This window comes from Mytilus galloprovincialis, chromosome 3 (genome assembly GCF_965363235.1).
Source record: "Mytilus galloprovincialis chromosome 3, xbMytGall1.hap1.1, whole genome shotgun sequence".
Taxonomy (NCBI): domain Eukaryota; kingdom Metazoa; phylum Mollusca; class Bivalvia; order Mytilida; family Mytilidae; genus Mytilus; species Mytilus galloprovincialis.
In genome coordinates, this window is record NC_134840.1 from 99,538,968 (window position 1) to 99,560,297 (window position 21,330).

Consider the following 21,330-nt stretch of genomic DNA (forward strand, 5'->3'; position numbering starts at 1 on the left):
GGCCTAACGTTTATTCATACCAAAGACAAAGAATGATTAAAATGAAATATTGGTATTGTGTTCCTTGAGTTCCTATATTTTACTAGACTAATCAAAGTCTCACGACAAGAAGACCGGAAGAAGGAAGTAGAGTTATGTGTTCTGCGCAGATCCGGAAATTACAAAACACGACAAAAAAAAAATTGAACGATTTTGAGTTCATTAGTACAATGAAAAATTCGGGAAATTTTTTTTTTAATTTTTATTGAATTTTCTACTGTAATAGGGGACTTCGTCCCCATATAAAGAACACTACAAAAAATCATAAAAAAAACACAAAATGTAAGTTTTCTTTTTCCAGAGATTTGAAAAGCAATCAAATCACGACAATAAAACAAGACACGTTTAAAGACCTGACAGCGCTCGAAATTTTGTATGTATGACTTTAAACATAATTTCATTCCTAAGCATTAAAAAAACTCCTAGTCATTCAGAGTTAGAATATGCCTATTATCATGAATGAACAAATCACTATTGCATTAAAACTCATTACAAATATCACCTATATACTTCAAATGGCAGACGCGAGTTTCGTTTCACAATATATATCATTTCCACTAAAACCATAATGGTTGTCAGTTCTTAATCTGTAATTATTTGAAGAAAATAATATTTCCTTTGCATGTATACAATCAAACAATGTTTTCATTTCGTTCTGTTCACTTTATTTTTCTAAACAATTTTTATTGCAAATGTGCTATATATTAATTTTCCAAAATTGGCATAAACTTGTGACTTGGATGGAGAGTTGTTTTGTTATCACTCATACCGTATTTTCTTATATCTATAAATCAACGTTTTACTATTGAATATATATTGTGACATATAACAAAATATTTTGTCTAGTGTATTTATTTTAAATGTATTTTTGATCGAGTTTAGCCATTTCAAACTATATTTTGTAATGTGTCTTTTATGTTGTTATATTGCACTACTGTCTCAAGTTGCGTAAGGGCTGGTGCCTGATAAAACTTTAATACCCGCTGCATTTGAATGAATCTGTCCTTAATCGACAAAAGCCTATTGTGTAGTGGCTGTATTTTGTTGGTGTAGTTCACAAAAAAAAAAAAAAAAAAAAAAAAAAAAAAAAAAAAAAGTATTTCTCGTTTTTCTTTTATTATTTATATAGATTAGACTTTTGGTTTGACTATTTAAAATGTTTTACATTGATATTTTTTGGAGCTCTTAATATCTTCCTGTTCGCTGCGAAACCAGCCTCCGTGTTGAAGGACGTACATTGACCTATTAATGTGAATTTATTATACATTGTGACTTGGATGGAGAATTGGTTCTCATACAACATCCTCGTATGTATATAGTGTATTGAAAAACGATCTCAAATGATATAATTTCAAATAGCAATAAAACAAACAAAACAAAACATTGAAATACAGCAGTTATATGTGTATGATATATGTTATGGAAAATGTCTAAATGCAACTGTTTTATAACATGTGACTTTCAACAAGCCTTAGGAATGTAATACTACCATAAATCATATCATACTGTAAAATTTCTAGTCTTTTTCTTTCAGATCTTTAGGGAGGAATAACATTACTTTAATACAAAATGGAGCGTTTGAAAACCTAACCTCGCTCAAAATTCTGTATGTATAAAATTTAAGAATATTTTATTCGGCAACAGAATGATTTAAAACAACATTTATTAGCAAAAAATTTGTTAACTTCAACATAACTTATGAAATAACATCGGAAAATGTGTCCACTGCGGTTTGTAGAAGACAAACACAAACATCTTTGTTTTATCACGTTGATTTTGAAAACAAAACTAACAGTAATGGCTATGGCAGATTTGCAATAGATCGGTAGACATTCGGAAAAAGATAGCAACTTTCATGCATAAAGAGTTTTTTATTTTATGCAATAAGTAACTAGCAAAAGAACCTTGTTAGCATTTACAAAAGTTTACCTCTGATCAAAAACAAATACTATTTTGACTTGATACCTTGAAAGCAATCTAGCTAGGTTTATGTTCAAAAATAAATTTCTAAATCCAGGATGAAATATAAAAGATAGATATAATATCATAACATACCAAAACATCAAACTTTAAACAGAAAGACGACAACAACAGTCTTCCTTATTATCAACAGAAACTACAGTTGGAAAATTTTCCATGTATTGCCTTTTTTAATTACTTAAACATTAAACTGCAGTGGTTTAAATACAGAATAATAAATCACATTTTGGGCACAACTGAATCTTTCCTCATTTAAAGTGAACGATACAATTAAGTGCGGTTTTTCTAAACTTCGTGATTTTTGCAATCATAGAAATAGAACTATCTTTAGACATAGATTGTGTTGTATTTTGGTATGTTAACGATGACTGACGAAAAATTACAACAGAAACTTACAGTTTAGTTCACAAAATGTAATATTGATAATGGTACATTATCATTGGAACAACCAACATAAGTGCTCAATAATTATTTAAAAGAAGAATTATCAGTTAAATTTATTTTCTTATTTGTTTAGTACAGCAGGAAACTGCTTAAACTTCTAGACTTTGTTATTTGTTATAAAACTTAAAGAAGCAAAAGAACAATTTTGTTGTTTGAATTAACAGAATATACTAACTAAGTCTCCCTATAATATGTTGGTCTATTTTTAACAATTTGAGCTGTATTGATGATTACGGTCATACATAATAACATTAATTAATTGACGATTTTTTTTGCCTATCTTTTACTTGTAGGTCATATTAGTTCTTATAAAAAGTGCAATAAAATGTGTATCATGCGTACAACTGTAATCTTCAGGTTCGAAAACACATAAGATAATATTGTTTCAATGACAAAACAGGCCTTGCACGAGAAAGAATATTTTGCGAAATACTTCAAAACATAAAAATTGTCGGTTGGTGTATTTGTCTATTGATGACTTGAAGATGTGCAAACATTCAACGTTCTAAGTCTGAAAATTGAAGGGATGATTTCCATATCACCATTTGGAAAACTTGTTTTAAAATCTTCGTTGTAAGCAGCAACATTCTGTCAAGGAAATCATGATAGGAAATACAAGCCCTGTGATATCATATCCATTGGGAGACATATAAAATGTTTTAACATTGATTTGATGTATGATATTAAACCACATGCATCAGACATCGACTTATCTTGCTGCACATCTTTCAAATTGTATTTGACTTTCGTCTGTGTGTCCCTGTTATTTATTTATACCGCTATATGAATGAAATGAGTCACAATTTGAACTGTATTACTACTTCGAATGTATTACTTTCAAATTCAAAGTATTTGATAGAGAAATTATTTCAAAGAATATATAATGGATATAAAACATTTAATTCAAAGGTACATACAATGAGCGATGGAGACTATTTAACCGCCACAAATCTTCAAACATGAACATGAAAAATATGTTGTACCAACAAAATTACAGTTTGTATTTAAGAATAACACGCTTGACACCTAAGAAGGATGATACTGCATAATATGTAAAACAAAACAGACAAAAATCCAAACAGAAAAACCTGTAGATTAAAAAGTTTAAATACCATTGACTGTCAACAGGCTTTAGAATATTAAAAAAACTTTTAAAAAATCCTTTTAAATAAAAATAATGTATGTCTTTCTTTTCAGAGGTTTGGCAAGCAATCAAATCACGACAATACAACAAAACACGTTTCAAGAAATAGCATCGCTAACATCTTTGTATGTATCAAATTAAATTTATTTCAATCAAAAGAATAATCAAAACTGTTATTTATTCAGTGGTAGAGTATGCTTATTGTAATGAATTTACAAAAAAACTATTGTATTAAAACTTATAGCAGATCATGCAGCTATTAATTCAGAGTATAATTCAAAATGCAAAACTGGAATTTCGTCTTCATTATATTGATCCTTGACACTAAAATCATAACGGTTGCCAGTTGTTTATCCGTGCTAAATATTATCTGTAATTATTTAAGATTTTACGTGTATGCGATCGGAAAACGCCTACATCTCATTCTGTTCATTCTAAACAGTATTATTTACAAATGTATTATAAATTATTGTACACAATCGGGATAGACTTTTGATTTAGATTGAGGATTGTTTTAAGGCGAAGTGTACGTAATTGCACGCCCCTAGCGGAATACGGGATTAAAAACGTTCGACGTTAGTTATGCAAGTTATCTCTCTTACTCAAAGAAAGGACACACGAAAGAGAAACTATTTCGTGCGGGCTATCATGAATCCAACAAGCACGCTTGTGCTGTCTTAAAACCTAATCATGAGAAATTATCAGAATTTCTCTAGTTAGAAATCAAAGCATTCTATTGTTTCTTGCAGCGTCTCTTTAATACCAGTTGCCTGTTTGTTTAGATGCATGGGAGAAGGCATTTCGTGTAAATAATATCAACAGATTTTAAAACGCCTCACAACAGAATTATTTACAAATAAACATGTGACAATTCTACTTCTATTGATATCAAATTAATTAAAATGAAACCTGAATTGACCCAACAATATCGTTTAAAAAACCGTAGTTTTGAACGAAAACACTCAGTACTCAACATAAAGCTTTAGAATACGAATAATTAGTAATGAATGTCATATGGAATTGTTTATTAAATAAAAAAAGACGTTGACATGTTCGTATTTTGTGCAAATGAAAATTTTTGGACATGATTTATATTCATTTGAAAAATAAGACGATACCAAGAGAATATAATTTGACCTAAAGTGCAACACTTACAAGTAGGAAAAACAAAGACGGAAAATAAATAAATAGGCCCAAACAAATTACTAAGTAAACTGAAAAGTGATCACTCTAAACATTTATCCAAGAATAAGTAAAAACTATGTCATTCAACTCCCTGTTTTCAACTTTTTCATACATGTGCAGAAAATAGACAGGTGTCTTCTATTCCGTCCACAATTTATGGGAAAACTAGATCTAAATTTAGAACCAAATTGAAATTGAAAGTACACATCAATGTAAGATAAAAATATAACACGTTATTTCTTCTTTTAATTATCAATTCCAATTTCGAAGAAACAGCAAAATTATTTTTATTGTGCCTGTGTGCATCATTCAAAATTACAGAATGTACTTTTGAAGTAACGTTTGTATTCTTAAGTCTCAATTCAAGATTATGAATGAGTAGAATATATTAATACGGGTAAAGAAAAGAGTTAGGAAAGTTATTTGACAGTTAAGGTGGTATGGGAGTCTAAAATAAAAATGATAGAATTTGTTCATACTTTGCCAAAACGTAGTATCTATTGATATATGTTGAAAAATATAATAAATATGATAGGTCATCCGGCATTTTCTCGAGCTACAGGACGTGACAAAATGACACATTTTGTATGGATTATACGAAAAAAAACACCATTCCATGAAGAATCCTTCAGAAAATGCACTGTTTTAGAGTTATCTCCCCTTGAAAAGCCAATTTAATTTTTTTTTAAATAACAAAAAAAAGTCCATATTTGCAGAAATATTAAAATTTATAAGTTATATTCTTATAAATTGGTTCTTTTAAATGAAAATTCACATTAAATATCTGCATTCCTGCATCAAATTTTGCTAATTTGATAGAAAATCTGGACCTTTGGTTCTCTGTTTTTTACAATCCAAGATGGAGGATGACACCCATACCACCTTAATGTAACTGTAATTTAATGTTTAGTGGAATGAGAGGTGAAATGAGTTCAGAATTTACATTTCGAAATCATTTTAAAGATTATTTTTTTTATTTGAACCGAAGTCTTCTGCTCGGGATGTTTAACGACCTCAGTGATTATCCAGGACGATCTCACACTCGGTCAGCTCTATGCTTTCAACTAGTTCGTGATAATACAAGAATTGAGAAGCCTCTGGTGTACTAGTCCAATAATGTAAGAATTTGGAGTTTCATATCATTTACATTCAACGTTTTTTATCGGATATAAAATTTTTTAATATCAATGTTGACCCCCCCCCCCCAAAAAAAAAAATATCCGATAAAAATGGTTGAATGTCAATTATTTTCTACTCCAAAGTCTTGAATTATTGGACAAATTGTTAACTGGTTGTTATTCACCTTTGTTCAAGTCTGCTCTTCACAACATGGTATTTGTTTTTCGTAACTACTTTTTTTTATTTATAAGGCCTTTGATTTTCTCGTTTGAAATTTTTCATGTCGGGGCCTTATGTGGCCTACACGTACTATATATACCCTGGGACTTACGATTTAACATATTTAAACGAACGAATCCGAAGGATGAGTTTGTTTAAATATGTTAATGAGTAAGACACATGGTATAAAAAATTTGTAATATAAATAAAATAATTGACAGCTTCAAGACCTTGAACATATATTGGAAATTGATCACGTTACAGTTTTATCCAATGAAATGGAAGCTCGCGCAAGTCAGTTTTGCGCTTCGTATATGATCTTCTGTGTATTTCATGTAATAGATACCCAGAACTTGCAGAAAATATACCAAATGTCGGATTTTCCCGATTTTTTAGTTTTGCGCCCCGTGTATGATCGTATGCGCAGGTTATTTCATAATGACATCAGAAAGTAAACTTTTTGTTAGAAATGTCGGATTCCAGCGACAAGGATAAAATAATTATTCTAATGACGGTAAGAATTGTTTTTTTTTAAAGTTGTTGATCTCATTGAAAAATACACATTTATACATTGAAAGTTTTCGTACAAACTGCTTTTCTTCCGTTATTTTATTAATTCGATTATTAAATTATTTATTAACACAAAATGTTAATGATAAAACACTGTATTTAAACAGTGGCGGATCCAGGAAGCGTTGATAGTGTACGTCCTCCTAATTGATCGCAAAAAAAATCAAGTTTTTTTACAGATTTTTGTAGCCGATATTTTATTCCTTTTTCTATAGTTCCCCCTTATTGAATCGTAATTAAATTGAATTTTCGCAAAAGAAATGATAGTAATTCATTTTATTTTTTTTTTCAAATTTGAAAGAGGAAACATTTTAGTATTTTTTTCAAAAGTAAGGGAACTCTTAACAATCCTATATAGTTTGAAAAAGGTTTCTTAAGATGTGGTACACATAATTTATAATTTTTTTGTTTTAAAATGAAAACAAATGAAGATCTTGACCTTTTAGTACATTTTTTTCAGTTTCCTAAATATTTCAGAGGCGGAGTACCTTTCAAAAAAAAGGTGGAGCTTCAGCCATGGAATAACATGAAAATGACTATGTTGTACCATAGCTAAGCTCCGCCTTCTTTCCTTTGGATTCTAGTTGAGTTTCATGTTAAATTAGCAAAGTATGGTACAACATCCATTTGCATATAATATACCATGGTTTTCCCTCACCACACTTTTTAAGCAAATTATTTCATTAAAACGTCAAAGGAAAAAATCCAATTTATGTTACAAATTATGTTTTTGTCCCTTTAATTGTTGAAAACAGTATGGTTGTTTATAGTTATTGCTTACATCGACTTCATTTAATCAGTGGTGGGGAGTTGTCTCATTGGATGTCATACCACATCTCCTAATTGTTTTATATTATATAAATAAGAAAGCTATGCATTAGCATTATGCAGAGGCTATATTCGTACGGCACTACGCTAGGTAAACCCATTTAGTTATACATTATGACTAGTCATGATCCGTGCATTACACTGAGTATATTTTTGTAAAATTTTATTAGGTAAATTTTTAAAGCAACGAACTTGATACATTCCCATGAGGTCTCCGTTCGTACATGCTTACACCAGTAAATTTAAAGCATTACAATATATACATTGCTAAAGCATTTCCCTATATATGGGTATGTTCCTGTCGTAATTGCACTAGGTACGTCTATCTCAAAAGTATCATATTAGGTGTATGTTTTCATATTGAATATGTATGAAATATCTGCGACGGGAAGGTATACCAAATACTCTTATCTTTTCTATTTTGTTAATATGTATTAGTGAGTCCTTCTTCTTTTTTTTATCTTATTACTGCCCACCAAATTCTGAAGATTAAATGATTTCAACACATTTTAAATGTCAATGCTTCCGGAGCGCTTTTCTGGATTTACCTTGATAAGAAACACTAAAGGCCGAACATTTGAAAGACATGCACGGATGTATAAGAACCGAAATAATTGAAGAGCCATAGTATGTATAATGCTTATTGTTTAAATTACACGTGTAGCTTTCAAGAGTTACCCCAGCTCCCAGGTATAGGCATAAAACCTGGGGAGCACCTATGGACATTAGGGAGAGCAAGGGCTTTGTGACCGAATCAAACTTGACCACAATCTCCCACCTACAAGTAACAAGGGGCCTCTTATCCAGGGTGGACTTCAGCCCAAATGGGGGTGGCCAAAATATTGGGCCACCACCTCAGGCCCAAGGCAGGCATGGTGAGATGTTAGACAGGGGACACATTGCCCCACACGGCACACCATCCCAAGTACAAGGCCAATCTGCATTTAAGCAAGAAGCATGGTACATGGGGCAAAGTCCCGGGCCCTTGGAAGGTCCCAGCCAGATGGACTCTGCCTTCCTTGAATATAGTTCATATCCCGGGGATGCTAATGCTAGATTTGAACCCACAGGGAATTGGGATGGGGCTACAGGGAACAGTTACAGAAAAAAGAGTGGAGTCACCATGATATTGGTGACCCAAACCAAGGTAGTCCCCCTCACCACATGTACAGGGGTAGTATTGGGAACAAGCCGTATTGGCCAGGTAAAGACAGTGCATGGGACAAACTTACACCGACCTATTGGGGCACACCTTCACATCCCATGGGTCATGCAAGCAAATATACAGGTCAGGGGTCAGCACCCTGTACCCAACCAGCTTACACTGGTGGGGGACAGTATGAGATGCAGTAGGTATGGCAAGAGGCAAGACAATAGGGGTGCGGACACAAGGCAGACCCCTTCTCATGACTATGGGGATAGGCAACCAAAGAACCAGTATAATCAAGGATATACAGCGGTGCCCCCACAAGGGGTCACCGCAGGGGTGGGCTATGGACAACAGGCCTACCCAGTACCATATAATGAGGATAGGCCTATGGAAAACACAAGGAGACCTGACAACGGAGGTGGGGCACGAGGAACTTTAGGTGGCGTCTCTAAAGTTAACCAATGCCCAAAAAAATATTAAGTATGACGGGAAGAGCAACTGGCAGGCCTTTTTCACAAAATTTGCAAGGTATGCAGAGGTTTGTGAATGGGGTCCACAGGAATGCAAGAACCAACTTTTCTGGTGTCTTGAGGGAAAATTCAGTGAGTAGTATGCCCTCATAACAGAAAGAAACCAGGAGGTCAGTTTTAGGGAGCTTGTGAAGAAGCTACACAAGCGTTTTGGTTTCAAGGCGCTCCCTGATACTGCCCGGCAAGCCCCTGAGGAGTCTCTCGAGGACTGGTCTGATCGGGTGTTGTCCTTGGCAACCAGGGCATTTAGAAACCTTCCTGACGATTACATGTACGAGCAAGCCGTAATGCGACTGTGCCAGGGCATTGAAAACAAACAGTTTGGAGTGCAAATTTCTAACCAAAGTATTTAGGCGGCCATAGATAAAATACGGCTATTCCAACATAACACACAGGCAATATATGGTAAGCCAAATAGGCGTGAGGTTGGACAGGTAACTGATGGGCAGTATGGAAACCACCATGAGACCTTCATTGAGTACCAGGGCCCCATGTAAGGGATACCATTGCCCTTGAGAGGGCCTCAATAGTTGAGTCTGTACCCCAAGGCAGAGTAACGGAGGTAGCTATAGTGGGCCCAGAGGTAGTTCATGTATGTGACAGGGACAGACAGGGAAACAGAGAACCCAGAGTGTCGGTGAAAGTTTACGCAGAGATTGAGTCAAAGCAGTGCTCCAATTCTGACATAGAGGCAACTCCTTCAGGCAGATTGGACTGCTACTTATTGAAATGTCTTGCAAACATATTGAGGCATGGTGCACTGGAATTGGACCACATCCTTCTCCCAGGTGGGTTTTTGTTGGTTGAGGAAATCCTTAAAAGGGACCCAGGCTTTGCCGGGTACTCTCTACAGGATATTCATAAACTGATCAAGGTTGACGTGGACAGGAGGTTTACTTTAATAAAGGACCCATACAGTGGTTGCTGGAAAATAAGGGCCAACCAGGGGTATTTCTTGATGGTGGATATCCCAGTCATACCATAAGTAGAGAAATACGAGGTGTCCAAAGGCAACTTAGTTACTGCAGCATTGCTTACAGGCGACCAGGAGGGTTCAGTAGCCAATATTATGAGGAAACCCATAGGAGCTATTTTGGCAGTTGAGAATAACAGTAGCATTCAAAAGGTTGCTGCCACAACAGAGACAACTGACAAGTGATGAGGAGGCCCAAGAAAGTTGGAACCCCACCTCAGACGGTGAGGCATATACAAATAGAAGGGGCCAGTGATGAGAAGATAGTCACAGTTTTTCCTACTCCTGTTGTTGACGGAGGAATAACTGACAATACTGAGAACAGTCATACATCCCTCACTTTTGGGGACTCTTCCTCAACGAGAGAAACTGACAGAAAAGCCGCAACAGAAAGCAACAGTCCTCTCAACAATGAAAAAGTTATAACTTTAAAATATTCTGTCAACCAGGAATCTGTACACATTAATCCAGAAAGCCCTGCTTTGGGATTGGAGCTTCAGTCTTTTGTGTGAGCACAGTTAGATCGGGTCCCAACAGAGGACAGTGGGAACCTGTAATTTCCTACCTAAACAAAAGTATAAATACAGTGCAAGTGAGGGAAAATGAGACCAGACTCTTCACGACAGAGAATGGATCAGCATAACCTCCTGGGTCCAACTATATAGTGGACAAGCAGCCACTGAATGACCCGGTTCTAGTTTGTATAAAGACGGGGAAGAGATAGCATACGATCTAGACAAGAACAATTCACAGTTGTCTGGGTTCCCAATTTGTTGGGAACCTATTGTACTATCTTTTAGTTAATCAGTAGACCATGGATACAAAGGGTCCGTTTTGGGGGATAGGTTTTATACTTTTTAAAAATTGTTAAGGGGATAGGGTATATCCTTTTTATTATTGATGCGTATTTTCTCTTAATTTGGTATTATTTCCGTATTTCATTGATTTTGGGCGGAAATCACAGGGCCCCCCTCAGTAGAGGAGGCGTTATTAATAAAACGGGGGGGGGGGGTAGTATTCGGAGAGTTAGTTTTAGGTCATCAGACAGACCATCTAGAGATGTCCGAAGCACTACCCAGAAACCATCCTCTTCCAGTTGAACTAATGGCTAATGCAGACGTCTAAATCATACTAGAAGAGCAATCGGCCGTTCCTGACTGCAGGAACGACCATCTTAAGTATATATCGGTCTTGAGATATACACGGGATCACAGCAATACTCAGGCGTGGATTACCTTAGCTGTATTTGGCAAACCTTTTAGGAATTTTGATCCTCAATGCTCTTCAACTTCGTACTTTATTTGGCCTTTTTAATTTCTTTGGATTCGAACGTCACTGATGAGTCTTTTGTAGACGAAACGGGCGTCTTACGTATATATAAAATTTAGTCCTGGTATCTATGATGAGTTTATTTATAGACGTAATGTATATAACACGATTTGTAAATCCTTCATTCTATGTTAAAAACAGGAAATCAAGATTAATCTTAACAGCTAGATCAATATTGCGTTCTTCTCGATGTCTCTTTTATTTTTTTAATAAACACTTTTCTGATCCCAAGTAAAAAGAAAAAAACGCATTTAATGTTACAATTGTGTATTTGAGCGTGGATACTCTTTCCGATACAAAGAAACTTAATGGGTCTACTATAAGTACTATAAACAATGCCATATCAATTTTTAAAGATGTAAATGTTACAAAACACGTATGCTACCTCCTTAACGAATATGTTGTTGTCCAAGTAGAGAAAACCCCTAGCAACATTGTTTTGGTGCGTTAATTGGATTACATCAATTCACTTGGAAACTCAACATATACCCCCACGACACTTACTAAAGAGTAAATCCTGAATAATCATAGATTTGTTCTAAATTCCTTAAGAATTTTAACCAAAGACAAAAAAAAAACTGTATCTTTCATCACTGTATTGGATATTTAATCTATATCAACATCCTTAAAAACAACGTTAAACTGCTGGGTCTTCTAAGTGATTCACCAATTCAAACGTCTTTCTTAATTATTAATATCAATTTTATCAGCAATTAAAGTCAGGCTTCAAAGTTATTGTGAAACTATCTACTCTATAGGTGACTGGAATCAGATGTGGATACTGAACAATTCCAAAGATCTTTTAGAGTATATACAAGTTAAGACTCGTTCATCTTGCAACAGTATTTAAACATTTGAATTTTCTTTACTTTTAACAAGTTTCCCAAATTCCAAACTATAAGACAAATTGGAAGAGTTGATCAAGTTTTCTTTCATAAAAAAATGGTTAACGTAAATACAAACATCTTGCTTATTGAGCGATTAATTTGTAAAATGTACTCGGATTCAAAGTACAAAGTCTCTGTAACTGAACTTCTCAAGATGCATGATTTCTTAATTTACAACCTATTTATTACGTTTAGAGGAAAAACAAAAAACTCGACATTCCCATGTTAGCCAACTGTGTCTCTTGAGTGGCCAACCTTTTTGTGTTATTCGTGGCTGAATTCATACAGAGACTTCTTAGAAAGAAAGAAAAGAATTAAGCAGTATCTTTCAGATTTATTTTTCGCTATATAGATGATATTCGTTCACTAAATGATTCAAAGTATTCGACTTCCCCGAAGTCCCATTAATCGAAGGTCGAGTGTGTCGTGATCATTTTGGAATGCAAAATATGGTATTAGATCAATGTAAACTAGATATTTTCAACTATGTGTTGATATAACACAAAAAAGCAAAAAAAGAATAGTACACACAAATATTCATAAAGGTTACAATAAATTATAAAATCAATCGGTAAACGAATGAGATCGCATTCTTTACATACGATTAAATTAATCATAAATGTCTTTATCCTTTTATTTTACGTAATTGACTAAATGTAATACTAAAGATATGTTTACTCTCAGTTTGGGTCGTTTATATTCGTATTATGTCAGGTGAGATATGTTCCACACATAAACATTCCACTTGAACGATCAACACAATTGTTAATTACCGGTGACCGTCGACATGTCAATTTGTAATTGTTATGCAAACAAATATCTTTACTAAGCTTGAATCTTTTTGAAGATGATTCGGTTACATAAGAAATACATTTGATTTAAGTGCTTATCCTAAGATCTTCATCTTCCAAAAATTATTACTTTCGAACTTCGTGACATTGTGGTCAATTTACATTAAATCTACTCGACTTATTCGAGTATTCGAATCAACCGAATTCTACTCATCAGAGGTAATCATACATTGATCAAACGAGAATGTTCTCGATATCGAGATACTACTTCAACACCCTCGAGTTTTCTCTACATGTATGTATGTTGAACGTATTTATCCCATTGGAATTGAGATCATGCTGATACAACAGATAGAGTTCAGTCTGTCTCGTATCTTTAATTACATCTTTGCATTGACAGTTAGCTTCGGTAGAAAACAAAACTTTACGATAAAAGAGATGTGTTCTGATTCCTATTTGGATTTTCAATTTCTGTCTAGCAACATTCAATTAGACACTGCATCTGGAGTATATATTTCCCAGTTGATTCGATATTCTTGTTTCAAAGTGGTGATCTAGAAATTATTCCTTCGTAGATTTAAGGTCGCCTTCACGAGTTGTTTGGTCGTAATGGAGTAACCGTTTCACAGATGGTACCTGATATGTCCCTAATGTTGTTACTACAACAAATATACAACCGGTCACCTTTTCCCGAATGTGACCTACCAAGTTATACTTATTAACAAGTTTGTACTAAGATGAAAAACACAACGGTTGACACATGTCGATCAATATAAGCTTACCCTTTAGGAACACATGGGAACATATCAGGTTTTGGTCGGGGTTCGTGTTTCTCAATCTTTAGTTTTCTGTGTTTTCATTATACTTGTCTGTCTGTTGGTCTTTTTATTTCTGAGCCATGGCGTTGTCAATTTATTTTTGAATTATGAATTTCTGAATGTATTTTCGGTATCTTTCGCCTCTCCTCTGCACTTACATACACATTCACTTGTACTTGTAATTATCATGGCCGGGAACAGAGTCAAAAGATGGTATACCCTTTATATCAGATTATTTGACATTACCTAAGCTTATTTAGAAATTGATCAATCGTATTTCATTTCTGATAGTATAGCATAGATAAGAAAAATAACACGGTCTCGTTCATTGTCTTCTATCATTAGTTTTCCAAATGAAATAAAAGCCTTGTACATAGTAGGATGTAATGCAAACTGTTTAACTTACACTGATATCTTTCAAAGTAACAATTCGAATGTAGAAAATCCTTTCTTTTTTCGTAGGTAATATTGTTATACATGTTATACTTTATACTTAAAATATAAAAGTCATATGAAACGAGTAAGTGGTAAAAAAAAATGTTTATCCAATTCTTGAACCAATGCATGTATATATAATAAAATTAGTCCTTTGTGCACGATTTTTTCCTTTTTTACGCAAATATATCGTATCATCGTCAATTATTTTTGCTCTCTGTCTGTTATGATTTATTAAATATTGCTGCTCATTAAATGCCGTGCTTTAAAGCCGAAGTTTACCGATTGTCACCTTATAGTAAACAAATAACAAAAAGCATGGGTATTGAGACCGTGTTTAACATGTAAAATTAGACAATTGTTTATTTTAATGATAGATCCCTGTGTATTGCCATCACCGGATTTTTACGAGGAGGGTTACGCTTAGGTCATTATGCATACGGAAAATATGTCGGCGAATTGCTTCCTAGAAGCAAGCAAATACAATTAAGTAAACTTCTTCAAATTAAAGTATTAAAGAAAAAAAAATATATGTACATAAGTTATATAATAAAAACTATCCGTTTAGTTATAAAAAACATACTCATATTTTTTTTTTTCAATTTAAGTTTTCGTATGATTTTAATATTGACTTAACGTTAGATAGGTTATTATAATATAAAATGTGTTCAATTGCATATCATTTTACTGATTTTCTTATCTTTTCACACCTGAAGTGTTTGTGGTTGAATATACATTTGATGATAGGTTATAATCAGATTATATTAATTTATGTAAAAATGTCCAGAATATGACATTCGTTTTCCATCCATTTGATATGTTTGTGCTTTAGATTTTACAATTTAAAAATAGACTTTCCGTTTTGAGTTTTTCTTGCAGTTCGGTCTTTTTACTTTTTGTCAGAAAATCGACCAGGATGACCTAAATCAGTACGTGTTGTTAAGAATCATACACTGTCAGATATATACCGTGTATACTTTTTACAGAGATTTGAGAGGAAACAAATTGAGATTTGTCAGGAGTGACACTTTCGCACATAACACCAACTTAAGTTCTCTGTAAGTAAAATAATATATTTCTTTTGTACACTTTAATTATGATAATCATGAAGTACATTTATAAGATTTATAACATATTCTAAAAATATCATCTTTTTAACTTGAACTGAAAGCATAGTTCAAAACCAATGATATAATTCGCAAAGTTATTTGTTAAATATTTTCATAGATGTAAGGATTTATTATACCTTTTAATTTTTTTTTTATATAAAAAAGATTTATATTTGTACTAGTTCATTTCCATAGACTGTTTACCGGTCAAAATTGTCAAATACTATTACTCCGGTCAATATTTTGTATAATTATATTTCCCATTCTATTTCAAAATAATTTGTATACGACAATAATGACGTCATGAGTATTCTGCTTTTATCGTTCTCTTGGTAACGTTACATTCTGAAATATCGAAAATGATATGATCTGTTTTGTTCAGAGTCGTTTATTCAATAAACTATATTTCTAAAAAGAAACTATTAACAAAGGAAATATCCGAGACATATTGTAAGGTCTCTGGTATCGTTCTGTCGTCGTCTTCATAAACTGTGTTGGTGTAAAATAATTTGAATAGACCTTAGCGTGAGTGTATCATATACACGGAAATTTGAACACAGAGATTACATTAAATGAAATATTCACAAATACCATTCCGACTATAAAAAACTATTTTTTTATCTGGTGCATCTTCATATTACAATGTTTGTTTTTCTTATGGATAATGTAATAACTTTCTTTTATACTGTCATGCCGATATGGTACGAAAGTAATTATGAAAGGTGTAATATGAAACCCACCTGCAATAATCTGTATGAGCCGGATAACAGGTTATAGTATAAAGCTGTCACTGTATGAATAGCAGACAGCAAAAACACATGTTAATATCAAGGTAGACGGTGACGTCACTCAACCCAGGGAATACAATAGCCTGTAGTTGGATGTGGAATGGTTTTTCCTATACACACTTACGGCACCACTATAGCCCCATTTTCGTTGCAATCATATCGATTTCTACCAAACCAGTATGCTGATATGCCTTCCAGAAGTTACTTGTAAAGTTAATTGTAGCTACATGTATTGAAAAAATTAATGTACACTGAATAGATCTTGATTAACTACAAGCAAATTTCTGTTAGTGAATAAGTCTAGATATTAATGTATTTATTAATTTTTTTTTCTATATGTAATATAATAAGAGCTGTTCAATCGTCATGACTACAAATGAAATACTGCCTTAGATCTTAAGAAAAAGACAAGTTGTCTGGAAATTCTCAGAGCAATCGATCAACGATTTATATAAAAGTAAATATGTTGTTATCTTTTTACTCTGTAGATATTGATCACAATATGAAATTGTTTCCCGTAATATATTCACCCAAAAAAACTTCCGTGTTTAATACGATTTGTTCATTGATTTTCTTATTGGTGCTTGAGATTCTTCCCGTTAGGATCTGATTTTTCTTCTTCAAATAACTGTAAAATTTCAAGATTAAAAAAAGCAATATTAACATTTAATAATTATTTTACATTTTATCATCTATTTTATGAACAGGTATCTAGATTTATACTGTGATTGTTACATTCCCTTTTGGTCTTGGCTGAAATCAAAATCGTTCTCAAGTGTAAATGTAACCTGTTTGGAAAATAATGTTCAACTATCAAGTCTAAATGCCAGTGATTTTGATAATTGTACCTGTAAGTATTGTTTGTGCACATGATCATGTTGAGAATAGCATATGTGGAATAGGTATCAATATCTGATTTGATCAACTGTTATTAATACTTATCACAATATGTATTGGTTTTTAAAAGAATTGAGAATGAAAATAGGGAATGTGTCGAAGAGACAATAACCCGACCAAAGAGCAAAGAAACAGCCAAAGTCCACCAATGAGTCTTCAACACAGCAAGAAAATCACGTATCCGCAAGTGTGCTTCAGGTGGACCCTAAACAAAAATGTGTACTAGTTCAATGAAAATGGAGTTCATTCTAAGCTCCAAAATAAATGATTAAACTAAAATTAAAAATATTTCAAGACAAAAAGAACAGAGGTATCCTGATTTCGACAGAGTTAACATGTTAAGTGAGATTTCAACCCTCCCCTATACTTTAGGCAAATGTAGAAAAACAAACACACAGCAATACGCACAGTACAAATCCTTAAAAAAGAAGTCCAATGTCAGAATAGGTAACAACAAAAAACTAGTAAACAAAATGACAATGATGCATAAATAAACATGGAACTACTAGCAATTACTCACTTTCCAGCTCCAGACCTCAATTAAACTGATTTAAAGATTATGTCTTTATTATATTAATATCAAGCATAATCCTTCCCGTTAAGGATTTAGTATCATACCATCACCAAAAATAAGTGATGATCATTACCCGTGTCATGACAACAATGTAGTTCTCTTGTGCTGCTTTTGAGTGCTTTGCTATGTTGTTTTACGTGTTCGCTGTTATTCTGTGCTTGGCATGTCGAAATTGTATTATTTTTTTGGTACTTCTCTGTCCTGAATGTTCTTGCATTTATTTGTACTGTATTTATGTCATGTAGTGTTGTCATTGTAGTGGTATATACAACATTGCCATAAATAAAGGCAACAGTAGTATACCGCTGTTGGAAATTCATAAATCGATAGAGAAAAAACAAATCCGGGCTACAAACTAAAACTGAGGGAAACGTATTAAATATAAGAGACCTACGACACAACAGAAACACAACATTAAAATGTAACACACACAGAAACGAACTATAATATAACAATGGTAATTTTCCTGACTTGGTACATGGCATTTTAAAATAAAATGGTGGGTTGAACCTTGTTTTGTGGCATGACAAACATCCCGCTTTAATGACAATGTTAATTTAAACATTCAAATGAAAATGTTACATGACAGGACTATAACACAAATAAATGAGACAAAATATAAGACAGAGAAAACAATTGAATAATCGCCAACAAATGTACCAAGTTAAAAATGTAATACGCCAGACGTGTACCACGTCAACGCAAGACTAACCAGTGACGCTAAGTCTGGAGGCCCAAACAAGTATAAAGTTGAAAACTGAGGACCAAAAGTCCCAAAACAAAATGTAACCAATACGCCTGGGACAAGAAGATCATTATTATTCAAAATTTAGAATAATTCATACTTTTACGAACAGTAGATTTAATAAAAAATGACTATATAATAGATCAACATAATTAAACTGAAGTGGTGACTAGCTATAGAAAAAAAAACCGGATACATTACAAAAATTCACAGTCGTGTTGGCTAAAACCCAGTGTAAGGCTCAAATGACGTCACATTTGAATTTGTTAAATGTAACCAATACGCCTGGGACAAGAACATCATTACTATTTAGAATTTAGAATAATTCATACTTTTATAAACAGTAAATTTTATAAAATGACTATATAATAGATCTACATGATCATACTGAAGTGGTGACTAGTTATATAATAAAAACGGACATATTACAAACATACACAGTCATGTTATCTAAAACCCAGTGTAAGGCTCAACATGACGTCACATTTGATTTGGAAAACAAGTTCCTAAGAATTTGTATGGAATTCCAGATTAGATTTTACTATCTTACATTTATTATTAACAGTGAAAATTACAATACCAATTAATATAAAATTGTATTAATAATAAGATAATTAATAGTATTATCTAGTTATGTCGGTGTTTCTCCTGAAATAATCTGTAAACTAAATATACCGTGTAAATTTCGTAGATCCAAACTAAAATTTAGTAAATGAACTGGATGATCAATTATCTTTATTATTTCACACGAATACAACAGAATATATAAAGTTTACAACTACAAACGTAAAGACATTTGACAACATTCGATCACCATTACAAATATAAAAGCAAAACTAAATAAATGAAGTTGGGCTGGAAAAGTACCGCGACACGTCTTATAGCAATGCAAATTCACACTCGGCAAAACAGTCATAAAAGCGTTCGGTTTTGCTAGCCACAAAACCTGATTCAACCTATCATTTGTTGTTTAAAATATCCTGTACCTAGTCAGGAATATTGCAGTTGTTGTCTTATAGTTCGTTGCTGTGTGTGTTGCATTGTCGTTTCGTTTTTTATTGCACTGCTGTACCCATATTTTTACTATGCTTTTATAATTATTATGTCTATTTAGTTCACGCATCATTGTAAATATAACGGAATTTTACATAAAGAAAATTAAACAGCACACTTCTAGATTAACCCTTCATCTAGTGCCGAAGTACTGTAGTTGATTTTCACGGTACTGGTTTCCACTAGCGTTACCAGCTGAGTGCTGTAAAACCGGAACGTGCAGTATTACAATACATGTACATGTTTGAAACTTGAAGAAATACCTTTTAGAAAGGTTAAATACAAAAAGAAATAAAGATACAGCCATAATACTTTATAAGTGTTTCTGCCTAACTGATTATTTGACCTCCACGTAAATACACATAAATCCGACCATATGTATATAATCCGCGTAAATAATAAATGACTGTTAAAAATTTGCTTATACATCACTACTTACTTTTGCCAAAAGTATGGAGGACCCTTGAGTCATCAATTGAGAACTTCTTAAAACACAAACCATGATTATGGTAATGATTGTCAGACGATTAACAATATCAATAAATTTCACTCACAACTTAATAAAGTAGGGGTAAATGTACATGTTATAGATTATTTTTTATTGCGAAACATTTAGTGCATTGTGTTCATTTTGTCCGGAAAACGAGCCTTTGTGTTGCTCCAAAGGTAGCAATACACAGTTAGAAGTTTAGTTTCGCATTATGGCCCCATTGAATTTTTTAAATATGAAAGTTTTTGTACAATAAAATTGATTTTTAGGTAATTGAAGAATAATTTAGCCTTCTTAGTGGGTTTATATGAACATTTAGATTGATTTTAACATGTTTTATAGGCCATTTCAATGATTGACAGTCCGTATTTTCCTATCCGTACCGTTCATAGGTCCATAAATTATTGTAGTGTTTATCAACAAAGATTTTGCGCTCGATCTTTTCAATTCAATTTTATGGAAAAACGAGCAGGAAGACATATGATTTTTTTTGGACCACTTGATAGATATAAACCTATGGATTCAGGAAAGGTATCACTGTAATTCATTGAAATTTTCCTTTAGACCAAATTTTGGAGACTTTTGTGACATGTTCACCCCCCTTTTTTGCTATATTTTGTATCTAAGAAATGCAGATTGTTGCCATGGTTACACCCAAAAGGGATTATATTTCACCCTTATGACCATTAGAAATCAAATCTATGAAAGATTCTCTTTCTACAAGTATATACATGCATAACACACATATAAAGCCTTCTTTGTTAGACAGGAGGGGAAAGGGGGTGTTTAAAAATTATGAGTGTCAATTTTAAGTTTTTTTCCTAACTGTGTATTGCTACCAAAGGAAGACAGAACGTATTCGAAAAAATACCTTTATGATCTAAATACTCATCTGCCCCGTTTATTACCAATCGATTATATACTCATAATGGTTCATGTATGGGTATACGTATAAGGTGATGACCATATAATTAATGTCAACATACTCACATGATCATGACCATAGTAAATACAAGGCAATACTCATCATTCTATAGATAATCCAAAATATTAGATCTGCATGTTTTAAACGTTTTGATAAATAATTCATCATTTTTTCACAGACAATGCTTGTCTGTATACTGATTATTGTTCAAATGGAGGATCTTGTAGTCAGGACAGTTCTGGTAATCTAACATGCTCCTGTGTTGTTGACTGGACAGGTGCTACATGTACAGGTAAGAGATTAACAAG

The 21,330-nt window shown here is 33.1% G+C and overlaps 1 protein-coding gene across 1 annotated transcript in view; it reads left to right on the top strand.

Moving 5' to 3' along the window:
- The window catches only part of LOC143069520 (uncharacterized), a 384,816-nt gene that overhangs the window by 224,924 nt on the left and 138,562 nt on the right, over window positions 1–21,330 (top strand). The gene's annotated exons all lie outside the window — the stretch shown is intronic.